Source organism: Staurois parvus, unplaced genomic scaffold (assembly GCF_062004578.1).
Source record: "Staurois parvus isolate SC_StPar_1 unplaced genomic scaffold, SC_StPar_1.0 ptg001044l, whole genome shotgun sequence".
NCBI lineage: Eukaryota > Metazoa > Chordata > Amphibia > Anura > Ranidae > Staurois > Staurois parvus.
The window spans coordinates 4,319,391-4,328,336 of record NW_028318840.1 but is presented as its reverse complement, the minus strand read 5'-3'; the positions used below and the strand labels follow the sequence as shown (position 1 = coordinate 4,328,336).

General features: G+C 45.0%; 1 pseudogene; it reads right to left on the bottom strand.

Annotated features, from left to right (window-relative positions):
- Nucleotides 1-3,724: 3,724 nt before the first annotated feature.
- On the bottom strand, nt 3,725-3,867 carry LOC149440959 (U2 spliceosomal RNA; annotated as a pseudogene).
- Between the last annotated feature and the right edge of the window lie 5,079 nt (nt 3,868-8,946).

Sequence of the window (8,946 nt, the reverse complement as noted above, 5' to 3'; positions counted from 1 at the left end):
CCTTGAACTGATTTAAAAAAAACAAAAACCCTTAAGCTTTACAGCATATCAGTGCCTGGTCAAATGGAAAATCACATTCATTTCCACATTAAATTGTATCCAGTGGAAGGGAGGAACACTGACCACCAGTGTACAGGAGGCGCACTGACCACCAGTGTATAGGAGGCACACTGACCACCAGTGTACAGGAGGCGCACTGACCACCAGTGTACAGGAGGCGCACTGACCGCCAGTGTACAGGAGGCGCACTGACCGCCAGTGTACAGGAAGCGCACTGACCACCAGTGTACAGGAGGCGCACTGACCACCACTATACAGGAGGTGCACTGACCACCACTGTACAGGAGGCACACTGTCCACCACTGTACAGGAGGCACACTGACCACCAGTGCACAGGAGGCACACTGACCACCAGTGCACAGGAGGCACATTGACCACAAGTGTACAGGAGGCACACTGACCACCAGTGTACATGAGGCACACTGACCACCAGTGCACAGGAGGCGCACTGACCACCAGTGCACAGGAGGCACACTGACCACCACTGTACAGGAGCCACACTGACCACCAGTGTATAGAGGGCATGCTGACCACCAATTTAAAGGGGCACACAGAGAGAGTAATATACACAGTTCTGATCCTCACACTCTAAATATCACATAGTGCTGACCTCACAATGAAGGGTCACACTGACTGCTATACTGCTGGGGATTAATTGATGTGCAGTGATGGAGGTAAAATTATTTGCAGTGATTTAGGGTAATTATTGTGCAGTGGTAGGGGTTATTTATTGTGCAGTGATAGGGGTTAATTATTGTGCAGTGATGGTGGTTAATTATTGTGCAGTGGTGAGGGTTTATTAATGCACATTGCTGGAGGTTAATTACTGTGCTGGGGGTAATTATTGTTCAATGTTGGGGGTTTATTATTGTGTGATGCTGGGGGTTAATTATTGTGCTGTGCCTGGGGTTAATTATTGTGCAGTGATGGAGGTTAATTAATGTGCAGTGATAGAGGTTAATTATTGTGCAGCTATGGAGGTTATTTAATGTGCAGTGATGAAGTTTAGTTATTGTGCAGTGTTGGAGGTTAACTATTGTGCAGTGATTGAGGTTAATTATTGTGCAGAGATGGGGGTTTATTAATGCACATTGCAGGAGTTTAATTACTGTGGTGGAGGTAATTATTGTTCAGTGTTGGGTGTTTATTATTGTGTCATGCTGGGGGTTCATCAGTGTGCTGTGCCTGGGGTTAATTGTTGTGCCCTGTTGAGTATTAAAGATTGTGCCATGCAGGGGTTATTTACTGCGCCGAGCTGGGGTTAATTATTATGACAAGTTTTCAGGGTTATTGCTGGCCCATATGCTGGGGGTTATCATTGCTCACCCTTAAACTTGCTGAGGGTTATTGCTTACCCCGATACTTGCTGAGGATTATCATTGCTGGTCCCAATTGGGCCTATTAACAATCTCTTCAGTGTATTTTAAGGCCCTATTTACTCTATGCAAAGGGGAAAGGTTGTACATTACAAGCATAGACCATGAAGAAACACTTTAGACTGCACCCACCTTTGGTCACACCCACAAGTGTGTGGCGTGCCACATTTGCTCCCCCATTTGTACTTCCAGCACCCAAACCCCCCATCCAAAAAAAAAAGCATTGTTTCATTTTTTTCTTCCAATAAGGACTTTTCCCTGGTGTCAGTGTTTTTATTCACTTATTCCCCTGCGATGAGGCTGCACATTTTGGACCTCCTTAATACAAAGAGGGCTGAAGAGGGCTTCCCTCTCCTTTGCACGGTACCCTCCCAGTGTTAAAGATGTGTGGTCTGGTATGGTTCTGGACAGGGGCAGACTGACCATTTGAAAACTCGGGCACTGCTCGAGGGCCCGGGGTCAGTAAGGGGCCCCATGAGATGCCCCTGGTACCTTTTTCATGGGCTTTTTTGAGTTTGGGTAAGGACACAGGGGCCCCATGATCCCCTATTGCCCGGGGGCCCCATGAGTTGTCAGTTTGCCCCTGGTTCTGGAGCGCTGGATGCATGGTCACTGCTACACATCAATTCATTGGCTGCGTAATGGCGGAGATTAAAGAGTAATCTTCCTCATCAGGAGTCTCTGACTCGCAGAGAACCTGGAAGAACTCAGGAAGAAAGGAGACATTTCTGATAGCTGACAGAATGGCCATCGCTCAGTCTTGGGGGCTTTCATGTAGGCTAAGGCCCTGTAGAAAGGCCATTACCCAGAATCCTCTTCGGCTGCGAGATTGCGCCATAAACATTGGGAGCAATTGACTTATTTAAAGAATTTGAGACTTATAAAATGAAAAACGGTTCACATACTGTATGTATTCCTTCATATCAGTCATGAAATCCTTGTGATGCACCCAGGTTGCATGCCATTTTAAGGAGGGCCCCGTGTAATTTCTTTGTAAAGGGACAGTACATAGTTAAAAAATGAAAACAACAATGAGGTATGGCTAGTAATGGGAGGGCAATGAGTCCCCGCACCTTTCTTGAACCATACCAGGTCACATGCCTCTCAACATTGGGAGGGTACCTTGCAAGGGGGTGGCAAATACTATATTGAGGGGACAAGAGCCTTGTTCTCACATATTGTCCACAAAAGTATGTGAGGGGTGTCTTTATAATAAGGGGCCCTCATGTTATGTCAGACATTAACATGTGTTGTGTTGATGCAACCCATTGAAATGAATGGACTGCCAATGCACCCTAATGTGAGGCTTCTATGCACTACTGTGTGTTGTGGAACGTTGCAACACAGGAGCAGCACCTTAGTGCACTGGGGTGCCATCCAAAATGATTGGGACCACAATGCAGTAATGCATGTTAACACCCGTGTCACCACAACACAACGATATAATTGGGCTGTCATGGTCATTATTTTTTTTTTTTTTTTAAGTCCGCAAACGTGCAACTATAACGAAAAAACCCGTAAGTGTTCACAAAAAAAGTGCAAGTGCAAAACACCACACGAAAAAGTGCACTTAGGGGTGTGCTTTTGTCCTACCCCTAAAGGGGCTGGACCGCTACCCTGATCCCCCGGGGCACGAAGCTCCTGACAGGGACAAGTTTCCCATTTGGTCCTCCTGGCCAAAAGGCCTGGTGGACCACCGTTCCTTGTGTCCAGCCGAAGCCGGACACCCAGTACTTGGTCAGGGGGCTCTCCCGCAGAGAAAACCCCCTAGGGATCAGGGGAGGAAGGAACCAAAAGGCCACACATCCTCCCCCTAGACTTCAGGGCAGGCCCGAGGACCCACACCCTCCATCCTGTGGAAAACACACACAAAAGTAAGAAAAAGTGACAAAACGTGGGAGTGATAATAAATTAAATAAATAGAAAATAAAAAAGTGGACCGTGCCAAATTGTGCACAAACCAGGCCCTGAGGCCTGTAGCAAAAATTGCCCTGATCCTAGCCAAAAGGCCTGGTCCTAAGGGCGCTTGTGCAAAAAGAGTGAAAAACAGTGACCTTGTGCCATCTTCACACTGTGGGGTCCCACACCCAGGTGTTACTAGTGGCACCCCTGGGGGCGTCTACTCAGGGGGCACTGAGTTTGCGGACTTTCTGCCTTCCCGACCCCTGGCCAGACAAGGTAGATCCGTCCAAATCAGGAGGCACTGGGTCCTTCCGGTCTTCTCGGGGGAATTACTCACGGGCCCCAGCTTCTACTCGTGGGCACCACGCTTTCTGTCCCCCCGGTACTAGCCTTCCAGACCCCCATCATACCAGTGAGAGTACTATACAACAGCCATCCCCGCAAAGCTAGAATGGCCGGGAGCACCCCCACTGGACACTGATAAGAACAGATACTACACTTGATCTTAGCCAAAAGGCCAAGAAGCCGTCATGGTCGTTATGGTTTTCCCAAGTCTACAGGTGCTTTTTACTGTTAATAAAAAACATAGATTTAATTCTGAAATTCACAACGACTTCCAATAATTGAAATGGTCACTGCGAGGAGACCCAGCGCTCCCATTCCATTCGCTGAAATTAGACAGATGTAAAATCTTTAATGGCAGATATTTAAAATAAAAATTTCATGGATTAAAAGCAAACACGGCTCTCGGCTGATAGATGTTAAACATGCCTGCTTGACATAACCCAGTCCAGTCGTCCCCTCATTTACATGTGTCTGCAGGGTATTAGCTGCTGCGCTTAATACACATCAATTCATTGGCTGCGTAATGGCGGAGATTAAAGAGTAATCTTCCTCATCAGGAGTCTCTGACTCGCAGAGAACCTGGAAGAGCTCAGGAAGAAAGGAGACATTTCTGATAGCTGACAAAATGGCCATCGCTCAGTCTTGGGGGCTTTCATGTAGGCTGAGGCCCCGTAGGAAAGGCCATTACCCAGAATCCTCTTCGGCTGCGAGATTGTGCAATAAACATTAGGAGCAATTGACTTAGTTAAAGAATTTGAGACTTATAAAATGAAAAACGGTTCACATACTGTATGTATTCCTTCATGTCAGTCAAGAAATGCCCATAGCAAAAAAGAAAGAAGAAATGGCGCAGGGCATACATGACTAGGCCCAGAGTGGGGAAGGAGGAACAGAAAGGGTTAAGGCAGATCCAAGGGGTTTGTTTTGATAGTGGGGGTATTTGGTTGGTGGAAGGCTGAGAGTAGGTGGGATTTCCTGCACCTTAGGGTGGGGGGTTTCACAGTGGCTAAATGGTTAGCACTTCCACCTGGCAGTACTAGGGTTGTTGGTTCAAATCCCAACCATGGCATCACCTGCCTGGAGTTTGCATGTTCTCCACGTGCCTGCGTGGGTTTCCTCTGGGTTCTCTGGTTTCCTCCCACACTGGTAGGTTAGTTGACATGCTGGTAGGTTAATTAGTTCCTGTCTAAAAATTGTCCCTAGTATGTGTATGTATGAATGTAAGTTAGGGACCTTAGATTGTACGCCCCTTGAGGGTTAGGGACTGATGTGAATGTATAACATATATATAAAGCGCTGCGTAAATTGATAGTGCTATATAAGTACCTGAAATAAATAAATAAATTCTGTGAACTGGTGGCCTAGTAGAAGGTGACCCCCAAAAGGCATATGTAGCACCTCCTTACCTCCTAAATCAGATGTCTTCAAACTATAGCACGGAGGCAGTATGTGTCCCTTTGTTTGCCTTTACAGTATCTGACCGTTGGGGCATAATTCAAAGTGGCATTATTTTTCCTGCTAATACAAAAGACGGGGCATGGCATTGTTTACTCCCAATGGTCACAGTCTGACCCCCACCCCCCCACCCCCCATAAAATCTAAAGAACATTAAACTGGCCCCTTGTTTGGAGACCTCTGGCCTGGAGGCAGGTATGGACCCTCAAGTGTCTTGGAAGCAGGGGCGGACTGACCATTTGGAAACCCGGGGTCAATAGGGGGCTCCATGAGATGCCCCTGGTACCTTTTTCATAGGCTTTTTTGAGTTTGGGCAAGGACACAGGGGCCCCATGATCCCCTATTGCCTGGGGGGCCCCATGAGTTGTCAGTCCGCCCCTGCTTGGAAGACTGACATTTCACCTTAGGGTTGGTTTCTTGACTTTTAGTGAGGTTTGAAGAATTGGGCTCCAGCTGATTTTGAAAGGGTTAACAGGTTTTTTTTAGATGGGAAAATTCCATGAGAAGGAGATAGGTTAGGGCACAGGGCACCTAAAAAGAACAGTTGCATGCATGACCTTTCCAGCTATACAGACGAAGGACCTTCAAGCCGTGCTGGCACTCTGTATTCTTCAGTTGCAGCACTTGAACCCTTCCACTAAGACTTCCTGCAGTGTTAAAGCCTTTATCTTGCTCCATCTTCAGAAGACCGAGTTCCTCTCCAATCCAGGGTCCAACGTCACTTCTCCCAGGTAAACTCTCAGGGTATTTATTTATTTCAGGTACTTATATAGCGCCGTCAATTTACACAACACTTTACATATATATTGTACATTCACATCAGTCCCTAACCCTCAAGGGGCGTACAATCTAAGGTCCTTAACCCTCAAGGAGTGTACAATCTAAGGTCCCTAACCCTCAAGGGGTGTACAATCTAAGGTCCCTAACCCTCAAGGGGTGTACAATCTAAGGTCCCTAACCCTCAAGGGGTGTACAATCTAAGGTCCCTAACCCTCAAGGGGTGTACAATCTAAGGTCCCTAACCCTCAAGGGGCGTACAATCTAAGGTCCCTAACTCACATTCATACATACACATACTAGGGACAATTTAGACAGGAGCCAATTCACCTATCAGCATGTCTTTGGAGGGAGGAAGGAAAACGGAGTACCCTATTCTATTCTTTTATAATCTATTCTATTCTATTCCATTCTATTCTATTCTATTTTATTCCATCATTTTATATTCTATGTTATTCTTTTATAATCTCTATTCTTTTATATACTATTCTATTCTTTTAAAAAAACAAAGAAACACAGCGCCTCTAAATGTATACTGCAATAATATTTAATAAGAAGGTAAGTAGTAACTCACACCTTAGAATTTAAAAACAGACTCATAAGGTGGAGAGGTGAAATGTCTGTAGCCAGATGTTAGGTGACTGCACATTGATGGCGTTAGACGTGACCGACCCCGGACATCTTGGAGACTCTGCCAGGCTTCACCGCCCATGCTTCACATACATAGCACCATCTGCTGGCGGACCCTCTCTGGAACAGTCACCTACAGGGGCAGACTGACAACTCATGGGGCCCCTGGGCAATAGGGGATCATGGGGACCCTGTGTCCTTGCCCAAACTCAAAAAAGCCTATGAAAAAGGTACCAGGGGCATCTCATGGGGCTCCCTACTGACCCCGGGCCCTCGGGCAGTGCCCAAGTTTCCAAATGGTCAGTTCGCCCCTGGTCACCTAAAATCTGGCTACAGATGTTTTACCTCTCCACCATGTGAGCCTGCTTTTAAATTCTAAGATGTGTGTTACTACTTACCTTCTTATTACATATTATTACAGTATACACTTAGAGGTGTTGTGTTTCTTTGTTGCTTCTACTACAGAGTTATGTTTCGCTCCATCACAGCTTGCCCTTAGTGCCTACTGGACTATCCTTGCCCACTTGGAACTTAAAACAACATATATGGACTGCTAAATCATGCGCCTGTCATTCTCCTCGTATCATCTATTCTTTTATAATCTATTCTATTGTATTCTATTCTGTTCTATTCTATTCTTTTATAATCTATTCTATTGTATTCTATTATGTTCTATTCTATTATAATCTATTCTGTTGTATTCTATTCTGTTCTATTACATTCTATAAAGCAGCCTAAGTAGGAATCATCATCCTATTTCACTTTTATACCTTACAGTGGTTATTGCAATATGTTTCCATTTCAAATCTATTTTTGAATTTGAATTTATTTTTTAACACGAATTCAGATGATTCATTGAAATTCGTTACTATTGTGATTTGGAAATTTGGATACATCCGAATCTCCGAATAATGAAAATTTTGTCTGAAGTTGGATCCGTATCTAAACGAATCGCACGTGTCTGTTCCCTGCGTTAACCAAAATTTGGACTTCATCATTCTTGCCTCCTGGAAAAGACGAGGGATGACGGAAGGCAACCCTGGGTCATAAATCCCAACCACGGGACCACCTGCCTGGAGTTTGCATGTTCTCCCTGTGCCTGTGTGGGTTTCCCACGGGTACTCTGGTTTCCTCCTACACTCCAAAGACATACTGGTAGATTAAGTGGCTCCTGTCTAAATTGACCCTAGTATATGTACTGTATATATGAATGCAGGTTAGGGACCTTAGATTGTACACCCCTTGAGGGTTAGGGACTGATGTGAATGTACTATATATATATATATATATATATATATATATACAGTATATATATATGTGTGTGTGTAAAGCGCTGCGTAAATTGGCCAAAAGTAATTGGGCAATTGAATTAAAAGCTGTTTCATGGCCAGGTGTGGGCTACTCCTTCATTATTTCTTCATCAATTAAGCAGGTAAAAGGTCTGGAGTTGATTCTAAGTGTGATATATACATTTGGAATCTATTCCTGTGAACCTACACCATGTGTTCAAAGGAGCTGTCCATGTAAGTGAAACGGGCCATTGTAAGGTTTCAAAAATGGAACAAATCCATCAGAGAGATAGCAGCAACATTAGGAGTGGTCAAATCAACAGTTTGGTAAATTCTGAGGAAAGAAGAACGCACTGGTGAGCTCAGCAACATAAAAAGGCATGGACGTCCACGGAAGACAACAGTGGTGGATGATCGCAGGATCCTCTCTATGGTAAAGAAAAACCCATTCACAACATCCAGACAAGTGAAGGACACTCTCCAGGAGGTGGGCGTATCATTGTCAAAATCTACAATCAAGAGAAGACTTCACGAGAGCAAATACAGAGGGTTCACCACAAGTTGCAAACCATTCATAAGTCTGAAGAACATAAAAGCCAGATTAGACTTTGCCAAAAAGCCGGACCAGTTCTGGAAAAGCATTCTTTGGACGGATGAAACTAAGATGAATCTGTACCAGAATGATGGGAAGAAAAAAGTGTGGAGAAGGCTTGGAACTGCTCATGATCCAAAGCACACAACGTCATCTATAAAACATGGTGGAGGCAGTGTGATGGCATGGGCATGCATGGCTTCCAGTGGCACTGGGTCATTGGTGGTTATTGATGATGTGTCAGAAGACAGAAGCAGCTGGATGAATTCTGCAGTGTTTACTGTCAGCCCAGATTCAGCCAAATGTAGCAAAGGTGATTGGACGGCGCTTCACATCACAGATGGACAATGATCCAAAACACACTGCAAAATCAACCCAGGAGTTTATGAAGGAAAAGAAGTGGAATATTCTGCAATGGCCAAGTCAATTACCTGATCTCAACCCAATTGAGCATGAATTTCACTTGCTGAAGGCAAAACTAAAGTCAAAAAACCCCACAACAACTGAAGACAGCTGCAGT